The 21907-nt window shown below is 35.3% G+C and overlaps 1 protein-coding gene across 7 annotated transcripts in view; it reads left to right on the top strand.

Annotated features, from left to right (window-relative positions):
* GRIK1 (glutamate ionotropic receptor kainate type subunit 1) overlaps window positions 1-21907 on the top strand; it is a 390406-nt gene that overhangs the window by 27024 nt on the left and 341475 nt on the right. The window lies entirely within an intron of this gene.

The raw sequence follows: 21907 nt of genomic DNA, 5'->3' as shown, positions 1-21907 counted from the left end.
AGATATCTCTCCCAAGATAAAATTTAAATCTTATTTTTGATGACATACAGAAATGACATAGAATGTTCTAAATCCAGAGGAACTGTGAACAAAGGAGCAGAATAAGGAATTTCTGCCCCCTCTCCCCAAATTATTAAATAAAAATATTTCTCTTTGCTTAAATCTTTATTGACTCATCCTATTCTGCTTCTGGGAAAGTCCTCTCTCATCTCTGTAATATTTTTCTTCTACTTTTCACTTCCATCCTTGGCCAAAGAACATAGGAAATTAGAGAATGTCAGATTCAGGAAGGATTCCCATTTTGATACAAATTAAGTAAAGTGAGGCACAGAAGGATCCTCATTATTTGATAAATCTCGTCAAAATATATACTGCCGTGAAGCATGTTCGTCCTGCTGAAGGGTAACTGTTTTTAGCACACTAAACCTTTTCAAAACACTATATATAACCTGATATTTTGTAGGAGTTCAGAAGCCATTTAAGAATATGGTTTAAGAATGAGTCAAGTAAGAGTTTCTCAAATGTAATCTGCTCAGTGAAATTAGGTAGAAAGAAAACACCATGTTCTGATGAATAGTTGATTATCCTGAAAGTTTTTTAGAGAATGCTGCCTTTGCTCAGTGAAGAATTAAGATGACGAGGGCCCAGAGTATCTATCCTACATTTCCAAGCCCAAGAATTTGTAGAGTATCCTGATCGTGTTGTCTACATGTGTATTTATGGAATACTTGGCGATATATGCTTCATTTACAGATTGTTGTAATACTTCTTGTGGAGAATCTGGATTATAGCCTCTACGTATGTACATATTAATCCACCAAGATCACTGGAACCACATTTCTCCAAAAGGAGACCCTTCCCTCCAAGACCATGATGGATATTCTGTGCTTGCTCCTCCAGATCCACTCTCCTTTGACCTTCAGGAGTTATATCAAAAGTTTCTCTTGCGTGCTCTGTGTTGCTTTGGGTCAATGGAAAACTCTATCAGACAGAAAGACAGGAACAGAATGTGGTTTAATTATTTGTCTCCTCCATTCCCTATCTGCTGATTCCTGTGAGTTGTCAGTGCCTGAGTTCCTCCTCCACAGGTCTTAGCTCATTTGTGGTATCTTTCCCCTAAAGTTCTAAGTGTCTTATGGTACCCCAGATCACCCCTTCCACCTCAAGGTATATAAGTTGATGGTGACTACAGATCTTGCAACACCGAGGAGTCACCTTACGATCTGTTACCTTCCTCTTACTCTGCCACAGGCTTTTAAAAAGCATCTTCATCAAACACTCTCTGTCACGTCTTGTGAGTGTGCCATCTGCTTTCTGCTAGGACACCGACCTAGACAGTTTAATGCAACTGGGCGGAAACATCTCTTGATAGCACAGTGGAACCATAAAGATAAAGTAAATGTGCCATTTAGTAATGCATTTCAGACATTTTCCATTTACACAAAATCATTCCACCTAGCTTTTCCTTAAAATGTCATTTTAATAATGTGATATATCTGTTGTTTTTTGACATTTATTTGCTTATTTTTCAGTTGGCTACCAGAACAGGTGCACTATAATGAATGTATTTGATAAATAAATACTGATACCCCTCCCCTGCATGATTCTATACTATGAAAGATGCCAGAAAAATGTAAGTCTTGCCTTACAAGGCTTTCAGCTCAAATAAAAGAGACATATATTGATGAATATGGAGTTATTAATTGAGCATTGATTGCTTAAGAAATTTAACTGTCATTATTGTTGCTAGTACTTCATTGTGCATAATTATTTGTGGCTTATAAAGGAATCTGTATTATTCCATCTTCTTAATGTCTTAGTCTGCTCAGGGTGTTATAATAAAACACCACAGACTGAATGGCTTAAGTAATAAACTTATTTTTCACAATTCTCGGAACTGGAAATTCTAAGATCAAGGTGCCAGCAGATTGTGTCTGGTGAGAACCTGTTTCATGGCTTGGAGATGGCTGCCTTCTTATCTCTTCACAGGAGGGAGAGAGCTGGCTCTGGTCTCTTCCTCTTCTTAGGAGAGCACTCATGGCATTATGAGGGCTCCATCCTCCTAACTTCATCTAGACATAATTTCTTCTCAAGGAGCACATCTTCAAATACCATCATATTGAGGATTAGGGTTTCAACATACGAGATTTAGAAGATAGAAACATTCAGTCCATAACACTTAGCAATTCTAAGAAGCAGCTACTATCAACATTGTGCCCATTTTAGGGATGAGACAATATTAAGATGAGAGAAAATAAATGATATTCTCAGGTTCCTATCATAACAAGCCAAGATCATTGACTTTTTGTGGCAGTTTTTATTCTACAATAGACTAAATTTCTCAAAAATGTTGCAAAATTCATATTATAAATGTAAATTCTAAGAAAGTTATTCATTAATAGGATTAAAGTCTCTGAATATCTGAAGTTCAGAAAAAACTATATATATATTTATATTTTTATATATACACATATATATGTGTGTGTATATACATATATATATCTGAATGATCTCGACTTAGCTCCATTAAATCAATTTGAGGCAACAAATTCATAGAAAACCCTTGCTATACTAAATAAAATCATGTTTAAAAGGTAAATGTACAGCAAGAAAGATATGATTCATTTGAAATGGATACTAAATTCCTGTCAGAGAGGTTCTATTCGTTATATACTGTAAGTGTTCTTTTTGTTTTGTATAACCTAAAGAGGCTCTTCACAGCTCAGAAATGGGAACTCCATTTTAGAAAGTGTTTCATTTTCACAAAAGCTAATTTAAGGGGAAAAGTTGTGAAGCCATTTGGGAATAAAATAACTTTGAATAAGAAAGTTTAATCCTAGCTTCTTGGAAGTTTCACTGATATGATGTATTAGGATAATAAATGTCATCCAAGGAATAGATGCTGTTTATTTAATCAGTTAAAAAGTTTTCAAGTTGTGAATCATTTTCTTATTTTAGTCCCCAAATCACTCATGTGTTCAAGAAACACATATTGTGCCCCTGTTCTGTGGCAGGCTCTGCTATAGGTTCTTAGATAGAGATGTTGGTTTACTTCAGCAAGAGAAAGTTCAGGAAGACATGGATCAACCCGTAGAACTATGTTAACAAAAGAAACCAACATATTTTAATACTTTTTTAAAGATTATTTTTTTATTTGACCGAGAGATACAGTGAGAGAGGGAACACAAGCAGGGAGAGTGGGAGAGGGAGAAGCAGGCTGCTTGTGGAACAGGAAGCCCAATGCAGGGCTTGATCCCAGACCCTGGGAGCATGACCTGAGCCAAAGGCAGATGCTTAATGACTGAGCTACCCAGCCACCCTTTAAAATTTTTTTAAAAAAATGTTTCATCTGGATCAATATGAAAAATCTGAAATTGATAAAAGAAATGAGTTCAGATCATTAAATCCTTTGTCTCACGTTCTGGTTCCATATTCAAAATAAGAAAAAATCTACACCCATGAGGTTATTATACTAGCATAATATACAGTAATTTAATAAAAAGTTTTCCTCATTATCAATTAGTTTCTTCTTTTTTGAAGATTTTTTTATTTAGTTTAGAGAGAGAGAGCACAAAAAGGGGGATGGCCAAGGGGAGAAGCAGATTCCTCACTGAGCTAGGAGCCTGATGTGGGGCTTGATCCTGGGACTCCTGGACATGAGCCAAAGGCAGACGCTTAACTGACTGAGCCACACAGGCATCCCTCAATTAATTTCTAAACTCAATAACTTATTGTGACTATAAGCACCTTAGTAAAATCTTGCAACATAGTGGTAAGACCTCTTTTTTTTTTTTTTTTAATTTATTTATTTGAGAGAGAGAATGCTCATGAGCAGGGAGACAGAGGAAGAGAGAGAGAAAGAAAATTCCAAGTGAACTCCCCTCTGAGTGTAAAGCCCCATGTGGGGTTCAATCCCAAGACCCTGAAATTATGACCTGAGCTGAAACCGACTCAGATACTTAACCAACTGAGACACCCAGTTGACCCCGAGAACTTCTTTAAAATCATAGTGAAATAAGTCAAGCAGAGAAAGTCAACTATCAAATGGTTTCACTAACTTGTGGAGCATAAGGAATAACATGGAGGGCATTGGAAGATGGAGAGGAGAAGTGAGTTGGGAGGAATCAGAGAGGGAGACAAACCATGAGAGACTGTGGACTCTGAGAAACAAACTGAGGCTTTTGGAGGGCAGAAGGTGGGAGGTTGGGTGAGCCTGGTGGTGGGTATTAAGGAGGGCATGTATAGCATGGAACACTGGGTGTGGTACATAAACAATGAATTCTGAAAAATTGAAAAACAATGAGCACTGGAAAGAAATAAATAAAATAAAATAAATATATTAAAAAAGAAAGATGAATGGTGAGTATGAAATTTTGTTAGAAATTATAGTCAATATATAAAATGACAGTTGTCTTTTTAATATAAATTTTTAGAAATTATCAATTATATATTTAAGCTCTATGTCCTCTAAGGGGAAAAAGAAAAGTTAAAATAAAGCTCAATCCAAAGGTGAACAAAAAAATCATATCAACAAATTCAATATTCAGGGCTTATGTCTTCCTCTTTTTATCCTTAGTGTTCACTTCCTGATCATTATTCTAGTTGGGTTGTATACTATCCAGATTTACTCTTAAAATATTAAATAGATAGGGATATTTTTAATATTTTTACCTGTAGATTTTAAGCATCTTCTGGTGATTTTTAGTTGCCTCCAGCCATGTTCTTCTCATGTGCTAAGTTTTGTTTTCATTTTCTCCTATCTCATTACCTCCATCCTTTCTGCTGTTACTTCTATGTTTTATTACCTGGTAATCAAATACTCACCCTCTCAATATTCCACCACTCACAGTATTTTGAATAGACAAAATCTGAATATTTATGCATAGTTAACCTCTTATAGCAGGTAAGGATTGATTTTGTATATAACCTTACAAAGTTTTATTATATATTTAGATTTACTCGAAAGAATTCTGGACTATATTTCAAAGCCAATACACAGTAAAAATTTAATTGACTAATATAATGAAAATATGGCAGGACCAAAGTAGCTTTATAGTCTCAATCAATGAAAAGTTAATTCCTGCTGCTTTCTACATTTTCTTATGCTTTGAGGGCTTTTCATTGGTCTATTTAAGTTACAGTGTCCAGACACTGAGCCAGGCCTTGGGGCTACCCTGGTACAAAAGTCGACATGAGGCGCCTGGGTGGCTCAGTGGGTTAAGCCGCTGCCTTCAGCTCAGGTCATGATCTCAGGGTCCTGGGATCGAGTCCCACATCGGGCTCTCTGCTCAGCAGGGAGCCTGCTTCCTCCTCTCTCTCTCTCTGCCTGCCTCTCGTCCTACTTGTGATCTCTCTCTGTCAAATAAATAAATAAAATCTTAAAAAAAAAAAAAAAAAAAGTCGACATGATTCCTGACTCTAAGGACGGTGGCGGATAATGCTACATGGGAGTGAAAAGAAAAAAAAACACATAAATATGAAGAGTTAATGTTATGAAGAAAACAAATTCATAGAAACTGGGCAAGTAAATTATTGAGGGGGTGATATTAATATAGATATTACGTGGCCAAAGAGTACAACTCAAGGTGGCACCCTATGGGAGGCCATGAGTCAGATGTGAAGGGAAGAAGAAAGAACCCTCTGGAAAGGGCTAGGCCCCAGGGCAAGGAAATGCTCTTGGCTTATTTGAACACCTGAAGGAAGGCCAGTGTGGCAGGAGAGAGGTCTGAGGTCAGCAAGGACCTACTTATGCTAAAGTGAACCACTCCAACAAGTTTGTGTGTCTCTAGAGGTCCATGAAGACTTCCCAAGGGGCATCACTAGAAATAAAGGAATCTCTTTCAGATTTTCCACTTCTATTCTTTACTCTTTCCTAAAATAGATCCCACTGAGAATGCCCCTGTGCTCTTCAAGTTCTCCTTTCCCACCTCTCCCATACTTGTCCTTTTCCCACTTAGTGAAAGAAATATATCTGCCACCCATTTTGACTCTTGGAGCAGTGCCCCAGGGCAGAAGTTAATGCCCTGAGAGAGAGCCCTGAAAGAGCAGAACCACCAAAACCAAAGGGAGTTTTGTTTTGTTTTATCCAGCGAGATATTTATGACCATGTCCCCCCATCACCCCTTCTCACATCTACCCATCTATCATCTTCTGTCTATCCATCCATCCCATCCATCCAGTCATTATTCCATCTTTATCTAATTTAGATCCAGAACTCAGAAGTCATCTCTTAGTTAGGGAGACCGCATTGTGTCTGTGTTTTAAGTAAATCATACCTTTTTTTTTTTAACAGAAATTATTTTTGGCTGATTGGTCTGACAAGTAAGACAAGTGTTAAAAATTAGTGGTAACATAGATATGTTCCGAAAAGTGAAAAAAAAATGTCTTAAGTTCCAATGATTTGATGAAAATAGATAACGCACAAATACAATAATAATAAACAATAAATTCCATGTTTTAAGACTGTTTTTACTTACATTCAAGATTTTTAAAACTGACTTAAAATATTTGAGAAGAGGACCTAGTTTTCTACATTATTTTAGGGACAAGTCAGGAAAAAGTGCTGAAAGACGATTGTCCTCAGAGCAAGGAGATGGGGTTTTATACTCAGTTCAACAGAAAGCAGTTAAAGAGTTTTAGAGAAGAGAATGTTACAATATAAGTGCTTGACACACAGTAGGATTACAGCAGATCGCTGTGCTATTAGACTGTGTTCTCTCCCATTCCTTCTTCTGACTCCTGAACAAAAATAAAACCACAGCATAGATCGCCATTATTTTTTAAAATGTCAGTGGTGCAAAAATCAGCATCTCATTTTCCTGAACAATGCCATAAAATGGCAACAGAAAATGTAAATAACAATATGCAAGCTTGACCAGTATATTAGATATGATTAATCATTCATTTTTTCTCAATTTCCACCACAGACCCAAACACCTCACTGAATTGGGATGGAAACATGCTTTAATGTTGGTCTGCTTTTGGGTGTGTTGGCTTCTGTGAAAAATGAACAGCAGAAGCACCCAGCAGAACACTCTTGGCTACCCTACATTAAAATCAAATCTTCATTGTTGAAGCATCTAAGTGTTTAGGTGTGTACACGAAAACATGCCAAATGATATAATGAAAACAAGATGTCTAAAATCTTAATTATGTTGAATATAATGAGAAAAATGTCAAATGTATGTGGTTTGGAGGAAAATAAATATCATTACTTTTTCTGGGAAGAACTGTGTCATATATAATGTCAGCTTAAAAATGTAGTGTTTATACATTTATACACACATGTAAACACATATAGGTTTTGTGTTATTAGTAAGCCATTTTCTGTGAACATATAAGTGCTACCCTCCTTTTATTATGCCACTGACTGCTATTATGTCTATTTATTTACAAGGCTGCAAACCAGGAACACTGGGTTTACAAATATTAAACTCAGTGATATTTAAGACTTGAAATTTTAATCAACTTTGGCCTTCTTATTGAAAAGTGCAAACAGGGCTTTACAAGTGATTTAGTCCCAATAAGATGAATTACTATCCAAAGAAGTGTTTATTCCTTTGTCTCCACACAGTTGCAATTGCTATCCTACTGCTTTTGTTATTAACTAGTTCTTTCCTTTCAGATTCTTTCTGTTCCTCCCTCCCTCCTTCCCTCTCTCAGTATTCGTGGATAGACGCTTAAGAGGTGTTAGCCTCTATTTTTTGAATAAACATAAGGATACTAACAGACTCCTTATATGAGTTACCTGTTGCATTAAATTAGGTATTAAGTCTATATAGACATTGATGTATTTCTTTCTTTTTTTTTTTTTTTTTTTTGTGTAAACATGGTTCTCTCGAGCTCTCACTTGGAGTTGTTAATGGCAAAAATAATAAGCTAGCACTTTCTAAGTGTATATTCTGTGCCCAGGACTGTACTAGACTGCTTGTGTGTTTGCTTCACAAAGCTAACGTTGACTAGATTTGTAGTCCACGGGGGCCTTTTACAGAGGTGGCAGTAATATTTCATTTCATCAAAATTATTTTTCAGTCGGTTCTGGGGTCTACAAGTGTTGATTTGGGTACGTCATGATCTTTTTTTTTTTTTTTTGGTCATGGATTTTTAAGGGACAGACTGAGTTAAACTCACACAGGTCCAGCTCCCAAGCCTATGGTGGTGGCGTTCATTTTTACTGCTTTTGTGCACTTTACATGATGTTGACAGTCAACAGTACCCTAAGATAGCAGTACTGAGACATGAACTAGCCATCTTGTTCTCCAGAGAATCTGCTAACGTTCTGTAGGAGGAGTTAATGTTAACAACTAGACAGGCTAGTTGGTGGACATAAAAATGTACTGTTGCACAGTGCGTATGACATAGTGAGCATTCAAGAATTGTTGAGTGACTGGGGGCGCCTGGGTGGCTCAGTGGGTTAAGCCGCTGCCTTCGGCTCAGGTCATGATCTCAGGGTCCTGGGATCGAGTCCCATATCGGGCTCTCTGCTCAGCGGGGAGCCTGCTTCCTCCTCTCTCTCTCTCTGCCTGCCTCTCTGCCTACTTGTGATCTCTCTCTGTCAAATAAATAAATAAAATCTTTAAAAAAAAAAAAAGAATTGTTGAGTGACTGGATGAATGAAGGCATAATTTCATTATATCAAGTTTAAATTTGGTCACTAAAGAGTTTGCACTTAAACATTTACAATGACTGTGAATCTTACTCACAAGCGAATGACTTATTCCAACATTTAAATAGACCCTGTTCCCTGTGCACTGGAGAAAAACAGACTCTTCCTAAATAGTTGCACATTATTATCCTACATTTCCAGCAGACAGGAAGATGTGCACATGTGTGCCATTAATTACCTCAACCCAAATTCTTACATGACAGTGTACCAAGGAAGAAGGAAAAGAAGGAATTTCTCTTCACATTTCTTGCATTAGAAGCTTTCCAGAAGTACCGGCAGATATCCCCCTGTGTTTTGTTGGTCAACACTGGTCCTATAGCACTCCCTAGAAAAATTCTTTCTCATGTGGGGATGAAGCCACCACGATTGGCTTAAACAGAGGTTTTCCAGTTGGGAACAATTTTGCATATGCTTTCCCAGGACATTTGGAAATGTGTAGAGACATTTTTGGATGTCATACAAATGGGGGATGGGAGCTACAGGTATCTAGTGAGCAGAGCCCAGAGATGCTGGTAAATGCCTGTCATACAAAGACAACCCCACAGAATAAGGAATTATCCTGTCTAAAATGTCAATATCCAAGGTTGAGAAATCCTATTTTAAATCAAACAATATTCATTCATCCCTTGAGCCTGGACACACTGAGTCAGAACAAAATTTGAGTTCTTTCAGCAAAAGAGAAAGGAGAAATGCCAATTAGGAGTGCAATCAATAGTGTCTCCCAGTACTCATGAGTACTGACTACATATTTTCACTTGAAAAATAGCCATGCCCTGTAAATTCTGTGTATGTGTAACTTAGAAAACATAAAGAATAAATTAATGAGATAAAGCACAATTTTTTTCCCAATATTCGGACTACCAAAAGATTTAACTGTGTTCAGTGATGCTTTAGTTAGAAAGCAGGGCAATTACACCAATAAATGCCCCCTCCCCAACCATTTCAAGGTTTCATTCATTTAAATCGACTATTTTCTAATGACAGTTTGAATTCTATATATTTTGCTTTTCCTAAGTTGTCCTAAGGACACTTATATCTCTTTCCAAGTCTTTCAAAAAATAGTCGTGTATCATGCTTAAGCACAAAAAATGTACTTTAAGTTAAATATTATTAAGAGAGGATATGTGCTATGATGAGTGCTGTGAAGTGTGTAAACTTGGCGATTCACAAACCTGAACCCGTGGGGCTAATAATACATTATATGTTTATTTAAAAAATTTAAAAATTTTAAAAAACCTAAAAAAAGAAAAAAATAAATATTATTAAGGTTTATTAAACATGGGGCTAGCTCTAACAAAACCATGAAGTAGTAGATATTTTGCCTACCCTACATACTCTGCCAAAACTCTTCCTTCGTTTAACTGCCATAGATATTATTATATGAATTTCTTTCATCAGTGTTTTATAGTTTTCTGAGTGTACATCTTTCATCTCTGTGGTTAGGTTTATTCCTAGGTAAATTATTATTAAATTAATATATTATAAATATATATTAAAGTTAAAATTGAATATAAATAATTTTAAAAACTGAAACATATTATGCTTTTAATATATGGCAAGTGCTTTAGACTTTCACAAGAGCACAGCAAGGTAGATTTTCACTACTTCCATTCATAGATGTGCTCATAGAAACTCAGAGTGAAGGCAGTTTCCATAGTCATATCTCAAGTTGTGCAGAGCTAGGGCTTAACCCAGTCCTTTTCTCAAGTCAGAAGTCTTGCCAAACTGCCAGTGACACACAGGTGCTTTGGAATGGCATTCAAAGTGGAAAGAACAGAAAAAATCACTTTCATAACATCATCTCCATAAAGGCTGGCTAGCTTGCTGGCATAAAAATGTTTTATTAAACACATAACGTCTACAATTATAGACAATGAGAATGTTTTTTACTTGGCACTTGAGCCAGGGGCTGCATGGAATCATATTAAACATCCTAAACAAAAAAAAATCTTTTAAATTATCTTCCTGAATACTTACTGTTTTAGAATACTTACTATAGTTTCACTAGCATAGACTCTGGTGGCTAATACTCGATTTTGCCTAAAATAAAACTTTTGGTGGGGGGTACCTGGCTGCCTCCATTGTTGGGTGTCTGCCTTCATGATCCCAGCCCCACGTCGGGGTCCTTGCTTGGTGGGAAGCCTGCTTCTCCCTCTTCCACTCCCCCTGCTTGTGTTCCCTCTCTCACTGTGTCTCTCTCTGTAAAATAAATAAAATCTTTAAAAAAAAAAAAACACAACTTTGGGGAGGGCTTCTTTACACATCTTTCTAAAGGACAGTATGTCATCAACATGTCTCCTTTTGTCTAATGGTTTTGCGGACAGACATCAACCATGGTATAACTTCACCCTCATAGTCCACAATGTAAAAATGTGTTGCAAATATTAAAATCCTGGATAAATCATTTCTATCAGTCTCTCCATATCTTGGGCTTCACAATAAATACTATGTATAGGATAGTGCATGCATAGTGCTATATAGCCATATACCTTTTACTCAGATTCACTAGTTACATTTTGCCACATTCAATGTATTGTTTATTCTCCATGTGTATATCATGCCTCTTTAATCCCAAATATTATACTGTTATTTATTAAAGAGCAAAGATATTCACTTAATCATAATACATTTTAAAAATCAGATACTTTAATGTTGATATAATGTTATCCGATCTGCAGACCTTATTTGAATTTCCCTAATTATCCCAATAATAACATTTACAGTGATATTTCTTTAGTCTGTGGTCTCAATGAGGACCTTCCTTGCAGAGAGCCACCACATCTCTTAGTCTTCCTAAATCTATAATGGTGCCTCAGCCTTTTGGATCATTCATCCCAGTTATAGTCTTAAACACGATAATCAGCTATTTTGGAGAATATTCTTCTACATGTTATATAATAAATTTTTTGAGTCTGTGTTTAGTAGCCAATAGTTGTTAATGCAATAGATTTCAAAATCCTATTACCTCATTTGAATCTTGACTTTACCACTTCCTAGCTTTGTCAATTTGAACGGGTTACTCAATCTCTCTAGGCTTTAGGTATTCCTCATACATAAAATAGCAATAATAATCATAGTAACTACCACGTAGGATTACTGGAAGGATTTAATAAGTGAGGATATGCCAACCACTTAAAACAATATTTAACTCTCGGAAAGTCCTACGTGTGTTTATTATTGTTGGTGGTACTATTATTGATGCCTCGTGTCACTTGATATAGAGCTTCTAAGTGATAACTGAAATAATGCAAAAGCCATCCATATTTGGGATAGAAGGTGTCTGGGTTCTGCCAATACAGATTTCTAATAATGCCTACTTCCAACCAATGAAATCACTCTTATAGAAAGAAAATTAGCTGGTTTCTTTATTTATGATTTCATAGTAGGCATCAGAAAAACAGTATTCTCTAGCTACATGTCATTGGAATAAATAGAGCTAGTAGTTATTATTTTTGCTACCTAAAATTACTACGCCCAGATTAAAAGCTTCGTGTGAAAATGGATATAATATATAATACAACATGCCTTGTAATGACTAGTTGCAAAGAGCCTACTATGTGCCTGAATTTACACATAGAAAAAAAAATCTAATTCTCATTGAACTGAATATTTTGCAATATCCAATCTTTGTTTCCTTTATCTATTTAGAGATAAACTTTCTATAATTCCAATTCAATTTTCTGTATCATGCAGTACACAAGGTCAAGGATAAATCTATAAGGAAAGAATATTAGCCTTCACTTTCTTTTAGTTTAGAGAAATTTGCACATAGGTCATTTCTGTCCTCCTCAGACCTCCCCAAATGACCAAAGTCAACTGAAGATTATTTTCATCTCAGGGAGTATGAGTTTCTTGGAGTGGTAAGTTAGAGCAAGTGTAGATACTAAGGATGCCTGTACATTTCAGCAAGCCTAAAGGGATAAAAACAAGTTTATTACATGTCATCAAAATTCATCATAATTCTCAATAATCCTTCTCTAAATCTTCTTAAGCACTGAGTTTGAGAAGTCATCTTTTATTGAAAAGGTCTGTTGAAGGCCAACATGTTTCTTTGGGGTGTTTTGGACAGGTGCTACTTTATAGTACTATTTCCTCCAAGTGCCTACAAATTAAATGACTTTTTAAAATGATTCATCGCTGCATCTTTTGGGAGATAACAGCTATGCTAGTAGGTCTGTGGTTCCCAATTATTTCAATAAAGATGTCAAAAAAATGGCTCCATATTGCTTTTCCTCAATACTTTGGAATCTCCCCACTTTCCAACAATATTCCTTAAAAGAATTTTTAACAGAATAATTATTTAACAAAATAAATATTTAACAGAATAATTCCTTAACAGAATTTTTTAGGAAGCAGTTTCTTGAACACCTTACCAATTGTTCAAGATTTTTAGGCTTAAAGAATTCAACTCCATCTAATTTCACAAAGTAACCATTAGTTTATTTTTTCTAATTATTATTGCTTAGCTTAGATTTCAACTAATTAGATGAGAGCTATTTTAGTTTGAATGTATTAGTTTGAATGTGTTAGAATGGGTTGACTTTGGTCACTACATAAACATTTGCCAGTGTCGTGAGTATAGTTTTATCTTATTTGCAGTCATGTTTGGTAACATAATCATACACATTAATGACAATAGAGATCTGTGAGAAAATTTTCTTATGTTTCTGTTGCAATAACCATTATAAAACCTCATAAAAAACTGATAATTGACTTAATATTTTATGGAGTAATAAAAATGAGATGAACCAGCCAATAAAATTATTTCTTTTCATTTCAAAAATATCTAAATATCTTTAGAATGCTTAAAGATCACTACTAAATATTATATTTGCCATCTTAAGAAAAAAACCCTTTCAAATATCTGTGGCTTAGTTGACTAGAAAAGACAATTCCTTTTTAAGTTGGATTTTCTATCAAAAAAGTATGTGTTTCAAAATGGGTACAGAATGTGAAATAAACTCAGATGAAGGGTTTTTTTTTTTTCCAAATGAAATTTAATTTTATAAAAAAATTTAAGTGTTTTGAAAATATTCTTATTATGGAGGACATGTATTGCATGGAGCACTGGGTGTGGTGCATAAACAATGAATTCTGGAACACTGAAAAGAAATAAAATAAAATGAAAAAATATATTCTTATGTCTTCTGTGCTCCAAATTAAAAGTTTATGTAATTCGTGCATCTAGAAAGAAAATCCACCCCCCAAACCATTTTGTAGAGGCAAATCTTGAGAGGTTTTTAGCACTTCATTGAATAATTTATGAGCAGAGGCCACATCTGCATTAGTCAAATGAAATAAAGTGTCACTGTTAATGAAGAAATCTTATTCAGTGATGAAAGTTCTATATTATTTTTTGCTTAAATAAATGAGTAAATAATATCAGTTACTTGTTTATTTGTAATATACTAGAAAGGTATCATTTAATTTTCTATTATAATGATTCACATTGAATGGACATTATAAAATACAGATGCACCCTTTGCAACTTTGCTCAATCAGTGAGGCACCATTTGATTTAAAAAAAAAAAAACACATTTTAGAGACTTAAAAAATATATACCCTAGTTTCTAATTTGCCTCTCTTGTGGAAAGAGTAGGTAGAAAGTTCCTGAAGCTACCCTCTGCGGTTCAGCTTCTTTACCACAATATTGCAGATTTGGCCAGCCCTGAGAAAAACACCAGCAAAAAATATAGACAAGATAGATTGGGCCAATATGACACCAGAGGAGATGGAAACTGGTGATTGAAGATGAGGTGGGAAGGAGGAAAGAAATAGCTCACAGTAGAAAGTGGAAGATGGTAGAAAGGCAGGCTGGCATCTAGGAAATGTAGTTATTTGAAAATTAGGGAAATAATATGTGATTATTTTTATTCAGTTTCTATGCGAATAAAATTAGAAATGAGTACAATCTTCATAAATCTATGAAACAGTCTTTTTCCTTTGGAGGAGGGCATGATTAATAAATGTTAATGCGCTCTCTCTCTCTCTCTCTCTCTCTATATATATATATATATATATATATATAAAACTCTTAGAGCAGTCTGGGGTATTATAAGTGCCTAATAAATGTTAACCATTATTATATTTTACAGGAACAAAGGTATCATTTGCTTGGATTTGTTTAATTTATAAATGAAGATTCTGTATCACCAATATATTTTCTTAAATGAACAGAAGTCAGTTTTCAACAAAAGAATAATAAAATCTACATATAATTGTATATTCATGTTAATTATAACTATAACTTATTGGTTTTTAACATAGAATGGAATGTAAAGTAAGAATTTAAAAATTACCACCCTTAAATATTAAATTGCTCTTCTCTTTTGAACTTGTTTTTTTTTCTAATAAATGATATGTTTTGTTTTTTTTTATTTTTTTAAATGTTTTTAAAGTTCTTTTTACATTGGTTTTTTTTAATTTATTTTTTATTTTCAGCATAACAGTATTCATTATTTTTGCACCACACCCAGTGCTCCATGCAATCCGAACCTGTGTTTTTTGAATTTAAATTCAATTAGCCAACATATAGTACATCATTAGTTCTGATGTAGTGTTCAATGATTCATTAGTTGTGTAGAAAAAACCCAGTGCTCATCACATCGCATGCCCTCCTAAATGCCCATCACCCAGCTACCCCATCCACCCACCAGCCTCCTATTCTGTAACCCTCACTTTGTGTTTTGGATCTGGAGTCTCTCATGGGTTTTTTCCCTCTTTGATTTCTTCCCATTAAGTTTTCCCTCCCTTCCCCTGTGATCCTCTGTGCTATTTCTTATATTCTACATGTGAGTGAAACCATATAATTGTCTTTCTCTGATTAACTTATTAGCATAATTCCCTTCAGTTCAATCCACATTGATGTAATTTGTAGATATTCATCATTTCTGATGGCTGAGTAATATTCCGTTGTATATATGGACTACATCTTCTTTATACATTCATCTGTTGAAAGACATCTTGGCTCCTTCCATAGTTGGGCTATTGTGGACATTACTACTATGAACATTGGGGTGCATGTGCCTCTTCTTTTCACTGTATCTGTGCCTTTGGGGTAAATATCCAGTAGTGCAAATGAACTAGGTCATGAACCCTGTGATTTTTAATTCAAGAGCAGGTAATGGACAAAGTGAAAGTCTTTGGCATGCCAAAGCAACTGTGGGAATGATCTTCTCCTTCAGCTCCTGTCTTTTACCATTTTAATTCTCATTTTCATACATGTAGATTTTTATTATTTTTCATAATACATAATAAGTTTTAAAAAATTTAAAAACTCATAACTGTTTAATTGATTTAAAATGTATGAGGTGAATTTAAATTCTCCTCAATCGATTTTCTTTGCAATATTATTTATATATTATATATTATATCTATATAATGTAATATATATTATATTTGTATAATGCAATGTAATTATATATAAAAGCAATGACTATAAAATACATTGAAAGAATCTGCCTTTCATTATGATTTATGACACATATCTGCTACCTCTTTAACATAAGCATCCAATTATCATGTAACAACTTGAATACTGTTGTAAATTCTAGAACATAGATTCTATGATAAAAATCTAGAAATTTTACTTCATATTTTCTCAGGGTGGCACACACCTCAGTTCTCAAGATTTATGTAGTTAACCAAAAAACAGATACAAACAATGAAATTTAGGTGAATTATATTGAATTATATTGAATTTTTTTTTATGTAAAAATAGTCAAAAGTCCCAGAAGTTATCACATTTTATTGATACAAACTTATAGCAGGTAGATTGCTGAAACATTCATGTTATGTCCTTTGCAGGAAACCCAAGATACTATTTATTTGTCTGACTTTGTTGTGTTTTTGTTTTTGCTTTCATTTTCATTCTTGACTCTTCTGTAAAGGGGAAATAAAGGATTTTCAGGCCTATACTACGTTACTTTTTATAAGTACATCAAATCTCATTCTTTGATCAATTTACGCTGCAGTAAACACCATACATGCTGACTGTCTCACAATTGTTTCACATGGTTAGCAGTCCTAAGGAATTTTTCATCAGAAATAACAGCTACTCAGGGGTACCTGGGTGGCTCATTTGGTTAAGTGGCTTTGATTTTGGTTTAGGTCATGATCTCAGGGTTGTGAGATCAAGCCCAGTGTCAGGCTCCATGCGGCCATGGAGCCTGCTTTAGATTTTCTGTCTCCCTCTTCCTCTGCCCACACCTTTTTCCTTTAAAAAAAAAAGTAACAGCTACTCAAATGGAGTATATATATCCATTTGTAATATATATAGTTATAGTTATATATTATATATAATTAAGTTATATATTAAATATGTTATATATTTTATATATGATACTATTATATAATCAATATAATTATATTATATATAAAATACATATATTATATATAAAAGAAGACTGTATATCTTCCAAATAATTTCAGAAGACTATTAAGCATGACAGTCAAAGATAAATTAATTGGTAAAAGTGTAATTTCATCTAAATATTGCGCTAACCCTTCTGTCTTTAATTTTAACCATTTGCCTTTTCATTTTCCCTCTTAACTCACCTCTGTTTTCATCTTCACCCATTACCTATAACCATTTATAAACCTCTTAAGCCTATAACTTGGAGTCTATGTAAAATTGAAAACAAAAATGAAATAAAAGTAAACAAGGAATTGAATATCATTTAGTCAACAGAGAAAGTGACAAGTGACAATCTAGTTAAAATAAATAAATAAAGTAATCATGAAAGGCAACTTAAAAAATGTTGAAATAAAACATTTTTATTACTTAAGTTATATTTTCCCTGAAACATTGTCACATGCATTGTATCCTAAAAATAATTTGTGTAGTTGCTTTGAACATTTAATAGGATGTGTACATGTATTCAGTATAAAATATATAGCTTCCTCAGTTATTGCTCATAGCCACCTGAGGATTATATTTCATTAGAACAAAGCCTGACATTGTAGTGCTCTGCAATAAATTGTAGCTTGCAAAGAACCTGAAATATATAGGATGAGCTAAAATTATTTTCCCTTTCTTACATCTTTCTAACAATATTCCATAGATGGATGAAAAATAATTTATTTTGTATCTAGTATATTTTTCAGTTGATATTCATCTAAATTGTTTTGTTTCTTAGAGGATCTGATTTTTTTAATCCCTGTAAGAATGCATACACATCCCCACATAAGATATATTTCTTAAAAATTAGACTCGAAAGCCCTTTGCTTAAGCCATCATGCCATCTGTCTGTTCTATGGACCTTTGGGGACCCCGTTCTTCTCATCCTTAGTGAATCTGAGATAAGATGATGTAATTTAACTTAACCTGCTCTTTAATTCCCGGGTGGAAACTCTGGTATGTGGTAATGGATGATTTGGGGTTTGAGCTCCCAAATATTTTGTACCGATCAAGTAAGGAAAGAGACGAAAGTTAGTTGCACTCAGTAAGCAAATAATCGAGTTCTTTTTTTTTTTTTTTTTAAGATTTTATTTATTTATTTGACAGAGAGAGATCACAAGTAGGCAGAGAGGCAGGCAGAGAGAGAGGAGGAAGCAGGCTCCCTGCTGAGCAGAGAGCCCGATGCGGGACTCGATCCCAGGACTCTGAGATCATGACCTGAGCCGAAGGCAGCGGCTCAACCCACTGAGCCACCCAGACGCCCCGCAAATAATCGAGTTCTAAATGACCTGGGCCATTGGCGTTGATGCACGTTTAAAATGGGTTGGTTTAAAACATGGCACTATGATCTTCTGATTCTGAATTTCCAATAGGTCTCACACCTCCGAGGGTTGTAAGGCTTCTGTGATGACGGAGAGGACCTCCAACAGCCTGACAATTGCAGCAGCATTTGTCCATAGTGACCCTGGGAACTCCAGAGTTGCTCTATGTCAGTTAGCTGGGGTGTAGCCAAGTGAGTGCCACCAGCAGAAGGGTCTGGAGAAGCAGAGTCCTAACACAGAGGACCCAAGGGAGAAGTATTAGTCTGTTAGAACAGAACTCTGGACATCCCAGTCTTCTGGCTCAGGTCAACTTTTCCTGGTTCTGGGAACTCTGTAGAGAGCCTCTTATGCTCTACCACGTGCTTTGTGCTTGGAGGAGTTCAGAAAGGCCCTCACATGTCCCCACACAGAAAGCATAGGACTCTATCAGTGCATCTAATTGATGAGAGAATAGCACACATAAAATAATGCCAGTCCCACATAAGTGGATTGTAGTAGTTCTAAGAAGTACAGATTGGTGAGGTCTGAACAGTCAAGGAACAAGGGGATCAATCAATCAATTCTCTTCATAAACACGGAACTACTTCATAGTCTGTGCTGGATTGTGTTAAACTCGAAACAGAAAAATGAGCAAAGATTCTCAGTATCTGCTCTTGCCAGTATTGCAAACAGTATTCTTTCACCTACTGTGTGCTCAAAGTAGTTCTAATTTCAGTTAAAAATAAATAAATAAATAAAATAAAAAAGACAACCTTAGGTTTTTACCTGAATCCTATTTCTTTTTTAATAAAATTAGTGTCCACAATGCTGTGAGCTGTCTTAGGTGGGGAATGTGTCCTAATAATCTTTGTGTCCCCAGCAACCAGTGGAATGCCTAATATGCATTAAGTAGTAAAAGAATATTTGCTAAGTAAATGAATCCATGTATTCTTGCACTGAGCACAGGATATGCATTTAATTAGGCATGTGATTTGGAGATAAGGGGAGACAGTTCTTCCTTAACATGCCGTGCCAATAGCTCTCCAGCTTCAGTCCAAATGAGCAAGCCTGTCTTAGCATTTCCCTCTACTCCAGACTGGGGCAGCTTTGGCACAGGAGCAAGCAGTATATACTATCCAGATGTCCTTAAATAGCCCCCTGGATTAGGCACAAATGTGACACATCTGTAATCAGCCTTTTGAAGTTGTCTCAAATTTTGTCCTGAGGTATTAAAAACTGGAGTAGGTTTACGGGCTCAAGCCTAGGGTATATAAACAGGATAACTAAATACCAGCAAAAAAAAAAAAAGAAAAAAGAAAAGAAAAGAAAAAGAAAGAAAGAAACAGTGTGCCTCTGCACCTTAATTGATACTATGCTTCCTCAAATCACTGTTGCGTGCTACTTACTATGTATCAGGATGGCAGAGCAAGAATGAAAATATGCATGGAAAACTTTGAGGATGGGATTTATTTAAAAAATAAATTAAGCCAGTTAGACAAACCTGCATTAAACATAGAAAGCTGCTGTAATAGCCAGTCTTAGAAAGGATTTTTGTGCAGAAAATGTTTCAGGAAATCCTAGGTATTAGAGAACTGTATACTAAATTGAAGCTAAACTTGAGTAGGTTAAAAAAAAAATCAGAAATATCCAAAACATGATTTACCCGACTGACTTAATCATGAATTTAGGTATTGTTAATGTCTAGGACTCTTCAGAATCATTTCAGGACATTTTGAGAAATATTCCATTTATTCAGCTGATTTTCAAAATTTAATTCTTATTTTGATTTGGTAAGTCATTTGAAAGAAAACAGCTGGAAATTGCCTTTGAGAGGGCCCAAACATGCTATCTTTCAGTCAGAATATGCAGAAACTATTCAATTGTATGAATGCTTCACTATGTGTGAAAATATTTTTCTTATTGTCAACCATTAATTCAAATATATAAATTCCTTCAATTACCTGCATCCCTATGATTTTTGTCTGCTAATGTACATTTCACATACTTATTTCTCACAGAACCCCATAAGAAAAAGTATGTCATCATCTTAATCTGCTCTGGTGGCTATAATAAATTACCATAGTCTATGTGGCTTAAACAACAGACATTTATTTATCATAGTTTTAGAAGTTTCGGAAATCTGAGATGAGGGTCCTGGTCAATTTAGCTTCTGGTGAGAATCCGCGTCCTGGTGTAGCCAACTTCCATCTTGCTGTGTGTTCACATGGCCTTTCCTTGGTGCATGCTCTTGGAGATGCCTGTCTTCCTTTTCTTATAAAGGCACTAGTACCCTCATGAGAATCCCATCCTCATCTAAAGCTCCCAAAGTCCCACCTCCAAGTGCCATCACAATGGGGGTTAAGTCCTCCATATGTGAATTTTGAGGGGACACAAACATTTGGTTTATTAACAATAATACATCAATCTACCAGCATGACTTCTGTATCCACTATAAAATCATACTATGTAAAAGGAGAATTAATTCCCTTTGCATCCAGAAACCCAATTATTTCAGAAAACTCACATGGTTTCATAACCCAGCAGGTATGCCATCCTCTAGGTATTAAACCAAACACACTAAATTTCGAGGCTAGGGGGAGGTCTTTCTCCAGGTGGAACCTTGCTCATTGGTTTCAGATAATTTGATTACCTTTTCACACTCTAAGATTAAGCCCATCCATCAGTATCCCTGGGAAATCTCTCTGGACATACTAAAGCTGACCTAAGCCCCTCGCCCTTCACCAGGTCTGAGTCTGCTGAGTTCTGAACCTGCCACATCTTCATTCAGCCTTTCCTGGTATGTCTCCTCACCCACAATGTCAGGACAAGGACCTGTTAAATATTTAGTTCCTAGACGGTGTCTAAGATATGACAGTATTCAATGAAAGTTCACTGGATTAATCAGTTCCACCACAACTTCATGGAGCATACACCTCTGTTCTACTCTTGCATGCTAGCAGAATAGTACGTTGTACATAGCAGCAGCTTCTAAAATATCTGCTGATCAAATAGGTCATTAAATGTACGGCTAGGCCTTTGTCGGGGGGAGGGGGGAATCCTACTAAGATACTTAACCATCTTCACCCGAGAACAGGCTACTTGAATACCTAGACATAGTTGAGTTAAGAGGAACAGGAGGCCAAGAATCAGAAGATTATAAATCTTAACCCCCGCTTGGTGTCCAGGGCAAGCTACTTAACCCATCAGAACATGTTTCTTCATCAATAAAATATAACTGCAAACATTTCTTCTCCTGGCTTTACACAATTTTCAACCCCATAAGATACATGACAGTTTTATTCAAACATATGTCAAAATGAATTTTACCAGTCTTCTTATATGTGCCTGTTCCAATAACATATCTTTTTTTTTTTAATGTTTCAGAGCAGTGACAATAGAGTGGGAATTATCATGCTCATGTTTCACAGCTTAAGAACTTAAAAGGCAGAGATTAAATATCTTGCCTATGGTTCAGGGCTCTCTGACGCAGTCTAGATTCACATCCAGCACTTTCAAGGTGTCCTATCAATTCAATCCAAGTTC

The sequence above is a fragment of the Mustela nigripes genome, chromosome 2 (assembly GCF_022355385.1).
Source record: "Mustela nigripes isolate SB6536 chromosome 2, MUSNIG.SB6536, whole genome shotgun sequence".
Classification (NCBI taxonomy): Eukaryota; Metazoa; Chordata; class Mammalia; order Carnivora; family Mustelidae; genus Mustela; species Mustela nigripes.
This window is presented reverse-complemented; position numbering and strand designations above follow the sequence as displayed.